We start from the raw sequence: 8,882 nt of genomic DNA, 5'->3' as shown, positions 1-8,882 counted from the left end.
CTCTCTCTCTCTCTCTCTCTCTCTCTCTCTCTCTCTCTCTCTCTCTCCCTCCCATTCCCCTCCCACACATACAATTTTACATCCAGGAAAAGTGAGGCTCAGATGCCTGAGGCCACCGGCCCAGTGAAAAACCGAGCCCACATTTCCTGACTCGAGACTCCTTTCTCAAAAACCTTATATATGGCTTGGCTATTCTGAGCTTAACCACTTCCTGGACTGTGTACATTGGTTTTTTTGTCCCAAACAGCAGAGATTTATGGCAGGCAACGGGAACAAATTCCCAAAATAACTTCTTGGCACAGGCTAAAGAAGTGGCCATGAAAGACAAAGTCCCTTTGACCCCTTCCCTGCACCCCGCCAGAGTCTTGGCTGTATGCATTGAAAAGGCCCCATTTCCTAACAAGGTAGACTGGTTGTCAGCAGGAAGGGGTCACATTTGAGCAGTCATGCCATTTGGCTCGTGCTTTGCCACGTCTCAGTGAGCCAGGTGCACGTTGGCACAGTCAAAACAGGATTTCCATTCTTGTGTCTATTGGTTCTGACCAATGCTTTGTGCATTTGTGAGGGGTTGGGGGAGCGGACAAATGCTGAAAAAATTCAGTACAGTTTCACAAGCATTCATTAAGTATCTCATCTTTGCAAGGCACTATGGTAGGTGCTGTGGATACAAAGACATGAGCAGAAGAGGCAGATAAGAGTGAGATAATTGGAGAAGGGTGGGAGCACCAATAGCTGCAGTGGGAGGGAGGAGGAGATGGGGCAGGGCTTACTATTAGACCAGGTGACAGTGAGCTCTGCTTTGAAGGAAGGTTGCTAAGGGAGACAACAGTACAATGGAAAGATAACTAGACTTAGCCTCAAGCAAGATCCAGGTTCAAATCCTGCCTCCGATACCCCTTGGCTATGCCACCCTGGGCAAGTTATTTCACCTCTGTGAACCTATGCTTGCTTATCCATAAAATGAGGATAATAACACCTATGGGTATTTCCTTAGATAAATAACTGAAGAAAATTATTCTCAGAAAACTAATTCTAGGCAGCATGATATCTACGGATATTTTTCTTTGTTGCCAAATCATTTTAGGAACAAGGATTTCACTGGAATTAGGGAACTTCCAGGTAGGGAAACTCCCTCTACCAATGCAAGTCTGAACTTTCTCTGCAACACAGAATCTTAGAGAGTGCCTAGAGCACAGAGAGGAGAAGTGACTTGCCTAGGGTCACACAGCTTTTACAAGTCAGAGGTTAGCCTTGAGCCTAGGTCTTTCTAGCTGACTCTCCATCTAATACACCATGCTGCCTCTTGGTCTATTTTTAGAATATCAACGTCTGGGTTCATCAAACTTCCTTTTCAATCACTGAGAACCTTTCTCTTGGCTTCACTGCTTCTAGGAGATTGTTATTAAAATGAGAACATTTTTCCTCCTGTATAGTAATCACACACCCTCTGCTGGACGTGTTTGTCACCAGAGGGCACCATGTCGTTTAAGATTGCTTTATGGGCAATCATGAAAAAAGCCTCTCTCAGGCTGGAGTCCCAAATTAGCAAGTTGGAGCCTATGAAGGACACTGGTCTTAGCTCAGCATAGGCCCTCACCTTATCTCTCCTTGCTACCAGTGAACCATTACAATGCCCAGAAGTGCCAAAGGCTGTCTGAGACATAGGTAGCAAGGAAGGAATAAAGAGAAAGGAAAAGAAAAGGAGTAAGAGAAAGGAAGGGAGCGGTGAAAAATACATAGGGAGAAGAGAGATAGTATGCCCCAGCCTGAGGACACAGGTTATGAGTCAGCATGAGGTATTTATCACTGAATGACTTACTGCAAAATGAAGATAACAAAGGCACCAGCACTTCCATCCCAGAATTATTGTGAGGGTCAAATAAAATAATATTTGCAAAATTTTTTGAAAACCTCTAAGTGTTATATAAATGATAACTATTCTATTCTATTCTATTCTTGGGATGGGGAATTTTTAACCCTGAAGAAGACAGTAATTTCCCTGGGGGAGAAGGAAAGAAAAGGACAGTTGTTGGAGGACAGGAGGACATACAGTCCTATCTGTCCTGGTTGTTAGGTTGGGTAGACTGGTGCCCAGCAAGCCTGATCAGAAGAAAGAAACTAGGTGGGCCAGCTCTCTGAGCAGATACAATGAGCTGATATATATCATTGGTTTCCTTTGTAATCTTAAATGTTTCACTTTATGCATCATTCTCAGACGGGATCTATCAGCTTTACCAGACTGCCAAAGGGGTACATGATGCAAGAAAAGATTAAGAACTCCTGCTGACTCTGACACTTCCTCTTTACAGATGAGGAATGTGAAATCCGGAGAAACTAACTGTTTTGACCAAGATCACACAGGAGGTTAGTTGGACCAGATTTCTTTGTGCCAAAGAGTGCTTTCTACTATACTATGTGCCGGAGCAACCTCCAAACAGCTCATGAGACTTAATTGTTAAATATTAAGTGTGAATGTTTACACCTCAATCAGTAAACTACAAATCGAGGCTTGAATTGCTATCTTGTTGGTTATCTAGATTTAAGAAAGTGATGGAGAAAATGGCAATAATACAGATCACATTAAAAAGCATGTCCTATGTATGTATTTTTTTCCAGAAAGCTGGTTGTTAAATGTTTGCCAGTACATCTTTGACTGTACCTCATTGTATTCATGAGCAGTCACTGTCAGAGGGGCCTGTCGGAGATAAGGAAGATAAAGCATGACTTCCTAGAAAGATCTAACGTCCTATTCCTCTGGGTGATGCATGGGCATGAACTCTTACAGGAGCACCAGGCCTCTGTATAAAGAAAAAAATATCCGCAGTGAATGTGGCTGGACCATTTCAGGGGTCTGGACCTCAAAACTGTACAGGAGGTGTAGTTCACAAGAGGCTCTCATGAAGCACCCACCTCTCGCCTACCACTCCATCTGTCCAATTTAGAGAAAGTGGATCAGCACCTTTTAGTGGACTTAGAACAGTGTCTGTCATATAGTAGGTGCTTAATAAATGCTTCATTAACTCAAAAGTTCTAGTAATTTTTTTTTTTATTTCTTTGCTCTAAGAAGTTGCAAAAACAAATAACTAACTCTCTTCTAACTCTAAGCTCCCAGCCAGAGATTTCACTCTGGCAATATACTTTCATTTAAAATCTTTCTTTCCCTTCTCGGGCATTCCCAATCATCTGTCTCAATACTCTATTCAGACAATGAAACATATATTTTAGCAATAGAGATGGCAAACAGCTTGTCACATTTGGTGCTTAAGAGACAAAATAAACAGTTAAACAGAAAAGGGGGAACACATTTTCAAAAAAAAAAAGGTGGGAATGGGATAGGATAAGATTTCAGGCTCCCGATCCCTCAGGAGAGAGGGAGAAAAAGGGGGAAAGGAAAGCGAAAACTTTGGTCTGAAGTTCCGATAGATTACAGCAATGTAAGATTTGCCCCAACATGTCTCAAATGGTCTTGGGTCTGGAGTCCCCTACTGGTCACCTCATTGGCTTCAGAAACCTCTGCCATTTCCATGGCAACCATGCCTCCACTACATCCTTCTCCTATCGCTCTCTGCTTCCTCCTTTCTTCTCACAATACTTTCAAAGGATGGTGAGGGAGCGGGAGAGAGAAGGTAGATTATCAGTCTGTGTCAGCCCTTCTACCAATCCCGTAGTCAGGGCAGAACCCCCTGAGGGAGTCAAGTAGAAAAACAGGAGATTGTTGGCCTAACACAGCTGATCTCCTTGGAGATGCCTGGAGAAGACATGGGCAAGGCAATACTACATAGGATATGTAATGTTTAACATCCATAAAAATGAGTTGTACCAATGGCAGAAAATATTGAGAGAGTCAAATAATGCATTCAAGTTTTGGAGTAAGAAGGGCTTTCAGCCGTTAGTTTGTAGCTAACCCAAGGCCAACAGAAGTATTAAATAGCTTTCCTCCCAGGGCCTGAAAGTTTCTCAGCTCTCATTGGAGTAGCTAGTCAGCACAAATTAACTCTGAGGAATGCTAAATACCAAGATACAGTGTTTTCATTGTAATCATATTTAAAGGGAGAAGATTAACGCATTCTCCGTGCAGCTTCACACGGCTACCACCAGAGGGTACCGTGGTACTTTAAGGAAACTCCCTTGAATAGAATTGTTGAGTTCTGATCTGAGGAAAGGAGAAAAGAAAATATAAAATAAATGCATAAGCCTTTGTCCTAGCTGGGGCCTTTTTGGTTATTATGGGAACAATTGCATTAAATTTCCCAGAGTATCATGGGAGTGAACTAAATAAACCTTATTGAAGTAGCTCATCTATTTCTAGAGATTTAGGGTATTTAGGGTTTAAGATAAATGAATAGCTCACCCCCTCTGTAAAGTTGGAAGGGTCATGGGGTAAGGTGGAGTGTAGGTTAGCCTAACTGCATATGGGGGTCAATGTCAAGGCCTATAGTTGTACATACACTAACAGGGTATTATTAGCTAGGATGGTACTACCGTATTGGTGGTTGTTATTCAATCGTTTCAGTTGTGTCTGACTTTTCATGGCTCGATTTGGGGTTTTCTTGGCAAAGGTAGTAGAGTGGTTTGCCATTTTCTTCTCCAGCTCATTTTACAGATGAAGAATCAGAGGTAAACAGAGTTAAATGACTTGCCCAGGGTCACACAGCTAGTAAATATCTGAGGCCAGAGGTCAACTCAGGAAGATGAGTCTTCCTAGCCCAGGACCAGCAGTCTATCCACTGCACCACCTAGCTGCTACTACCACCAGCAACCTTTAAAAAAAATCCATCTCCATCTCTTTTTCTGCCTCTACCTCTGCCACGTTTTCCACACTTTTGTACTTATATAGAGAAACCTCTTCCTGAGGACCCCAGAACTACTTGCTCCAACAGCAACTGTACTAGACTTGGCCATGAAGAACTTCCCAGGGTCTGGGGAACCAATAAAACTATTTGCGGATGATATTCTTGAGACAGTGCCACAAGGGTACAGGGACAACCAAGGGATGACCATCTAGAAACAAATGTGTCCAGGGCAAAGGGTCTTAACAGAGCTTGTCCTCTATCCCCCAGCTTGACCCACAGTTGAATTCTCAGGACATCCTAACTGTCCTTTCCCAATCACCAGCTACTACAAGTCCCAGTGTGAGCAGAAAGTACAGGGAATTACGTAGCATTAGTCCTCGCTTAGCAAGATCAGATGCCTCTGCCATTTTGTACCTCCCTGGTGGGTGGCCGCTGAGAAGACTGACACGCATCCATGCAGCTCTGAAGAATTCAGATGAAGAACAGCATGGCCCACACAGGGATAGCAGTTGATAAAACTTGATTATTACTCACAGGGGGAGGAGAACAGGGAATAGTCTCAGTGTGCATGTGGCATAGCCATGCTCATTCATTTATGTAAATGCCTCTGTAAGTGGCTACAAAGGCAGAGTTGAGTAGATGGGGCAGATACGGTTGGTGGCACTCTCACCTTACCCCTGCTCCTAACACTTGGAGTTGTAGTGAATACAATTATATAACTCAACAGCATTTCCAAATGTACTGAGACACTTCATTTTATTTATTGCTAGTGCATGCCCACATGTCAAAGCAAGAAAAAAAGAAGAAGAAAGTTAGCTCAGAGAAAAGACTAGAATTTTTTCTGAACAAGAACTAGTCAGAAATTAGATTTTGCTAGGACTTAATGATGTTTCTTAGTGAATCCAACCAAAAATCACAAAGCAGAACAGTGCCTGTACGGGAAACTGTGGCAGCGTCAATTCAACAACGGCTGAATGAGGAATGACGTCAAGCTGCCTAAATGTTCCTAATGTTGTCAAAGGTTAAAACAAAAAGTAAAATCTCCATTCCCACACAAATTTGCAGCAAAGACATTTTCCAAGCTATGGTTCCTGCGGCATCTTTTGGACATCAATGCTAGCGCAAAAGAAATTTCCATAGTTCAAAATCCATTTAACTGTTAATTAAGGAGTTTCCATCTAACCTTCAATTGGAAGTGATTAATCTGCAATGTAATGACATACGAAAAAAGCAAATATCAAAAGAAGACTCTAATGGAATTCTTTAAGTGCCTTCTAAGTGATGAATGTGCTTACTTCAAATTATGCTTGTGGATTGATATCAGTGTTTGGCAATACTTATCTGTGTGAAAAGATGTCTTCAAATTTGAAATACATAAAATCTCATTACAGATCAGTATTAATAATAGCTACCATTTATATAGTGCTTGGGCAACTATGGGGTAAAGGAGATAGAATGCTGGGTCAGGAAGACCTGAGTTCAAATCCAGCCTCAGACACTTACTAGCTGTGTGATTCTGGGCAAGTAACTTAACCCAGTTGCCTCAATTCCTTGTCTATAAAATGAGCTAGAGAAGAAACTGGCAAATCACTCCAATATCTTTGCCAAGAAAACCCCAAAAGGGGTCACAAAGAATCAGACGTAACTGAAACTGTTGCGGTCTGAGACACCGAGACCCCTCAAAGACTGGAGTACAGGACGGTGTCTGGAATGAATTCACAGACTCAAGTATTCTTTGAGTCGAGTTGGCAAACATTTATTGTTATGCTGTATAGCGGGCAAGGATTCTTAAAGAACCGGTGACCTTAGAGGGATAAAGTTAAAGTTTATATAGGATAAAAGATAGTAAAACATGTGCCAAATATGCTAACTAGCTGATTCAGGGAGGGATTAGGAAGTGGTTAAGTGGTCCCTAAGTTAAGTGGTCCGTTCTTAAAGGAACATGCACTTCTTGTATCTACTGCACAGGTGTTTTACCCAGAGCTCACTAGGAGAAGCCCACTAGGGAGGCCACATGGAGGTATGGTTTTAGGCCTGCTATGTCACTAAGTTAACTAGAGGTCGGGGTAACTGAGAGGTGTCCAGTCTACCCAGTCAATGTCTTGTTTGACAAGATAGATGTAGGGAGTATACATATGTCTTAGGTCTAGAATGATAATGAGGAGTCCAGGATGTAGATAATGAGGTAGGGTGGTAGTATAGATAGTCCAGAGAGTAGAATATCTTCATGACCCGGTGCAAAGCCAGTTCAAACTAATAATTCCTTCAAGTACTGTTTGTAACTGCACCAAGGAGAGAGATAAGGGTCTTGCTGGGGCTCACTCACAAGTAATTGCTAGGCACAGTGTCCTTGAGCTGGGGAGAAACTGCCAGGGACAGTGTTTCTGAGGCTAGGGAGAAACATGGTCATGGAATTGGGGTTCCACTACAAGCACCCAAGCATCCTATCAAAATGACTGAAGAACAACATGGTGCTTATTATGTTCCAGGCACAGTTCTAAACACTTTACAAATATGGACTTGTTTGATCCTCACAACACAAGATAGGTGTTATTATTATCCCCATTTTATAGATGAGGAAACTGAGCCAAACCATAGTTAAGTGACTTGCCTGGAGTCACACAGCTAGTAAGTATCTGAGGTCATATTTGAACTCAGCTCTTTCTGACTCCAGCCCCAATGGTGCTCTATCCACTGCATGATCTAACTGCTCCAGCAGCTATAGCAGATTAACATTTGTAATTGACTTTGATGATAGGAAACACTAACTTCAAATCCCAGTTAAGGTAAATGTTATAGCCTGAGAAGAATTCCATTCTTCTCTTCAGAAGATCTTTATTACAAAAGGAGAGAGAGAAAGAGAGACAGAGAGAAGTGAGAAAGAAAGAGAAGAGAGAGAGAGACAGACAGAGATAGAGAGACAGAGAGAAAGAGACAAAGAGAGAGAGACAGACTCAATTATCATTATATCTTGAATTTCATGAATGAAAAACTTGTGGAAATGTGCTTTCTTTCTTGTTATGTAAGTACCTCAATTTCACCTCTTGGCCCACAAAACCTAAAATATTTACTATCTGTCCCTTTACAGAAAAAGTTTGCCAACCCCTGCTTTAGGACAAATAATGCCAAGGAAAGTGTCATGATGATACAATGACCTTGATTTTCTACGAATGAGCAAAGAGCTTACTGTGGAGTTTAGCTTTCCCTTCTCTGAGCTCCTATGCCCCTAGATAACTTTAGAAACTTTCTAACGAAATCAGAAGCTATGGCTACAAATATTTTCAGGAACAGAGGGGACATGAAACCACAGGAGATGGTAGAGGGAGAGAGCAGTTCCTGTTGATATGTTGCAGAGAATCCAAGTAAAGGAAAGAATGTTCCTGAAGCAGCATGATAAAGGTGGGGGGAAAAGAACCAAATTTGCCATCAGAGTTTATTTTCCTGATACCTGAGCCCAGAGAACGATTGCTTCTTCAGAGAAGTTTCCCAGGATTCCATTTCCCATAAGAATGTGCATGCAGGTGCAGGGTGATTGCATCGTGAGGCAAAGATTTTTGCTGGAAGAGGTCGAAGTTTAAAAAGTGGTGAAGTCAACGTGGTGGTAGGGGGAGAGGTGGGGGGAGAGGAATCAGCATGAAAGAAGGCACAGGCCAAGGCTTTGGCTGAGGCTCTGAACCCAGGAGTCATGAGCGCTTTGTGGAACATACTAAGAAAAATTGCTGCCCCAAAAAGGCTTCAGCAGATATTCACATCAGTTGTCAAAAAGGAAGAGAGATAGAAAAGGGGAGACAATAAGCATTTATATAGCACCTACTGTGTACCAGATACTGGCTAAGTGCTTTACAACTATCTCATTTGATCTTCACAATAACCCTAGGAAGTAGATGCTTTTATTATCTTATTTTACATATGAAGAAACTGAGGCTAACAGAGGTTGAGTGACTTGTTTAGGGTCACATAGCTAGTGTCTGAAGAAATATTTGAATCCGGGTCTTAACTCCAGGCCCAGCACTCTGTCCACCCCACTATCATGGGAACTGAGACAGAAAAGTGGTCTGTTTTGGGTTTGTTTGTTTTTTCAGTAGAAAC

Source organism: Vombatus ursinus, unplaced genomic scaffold (assembly GCF_900497805.2).
Source record: "Vombatus ursinus unplaced genomic scaffold, bare-nosed wombat genome assembly UNPS02014782.1, whole genome shotgun sequence".
In the NCBI taxonomy this organism is placed as follows: domain Eukaryota; kingdom Metazoa; phylum Chordata; class Mammalia; order Diprotodontia; family Vombatidae; genus Vombatus; species Vombatus ursinus.
Note: the sequence above shows the minus strand (reverse complement) of the source record.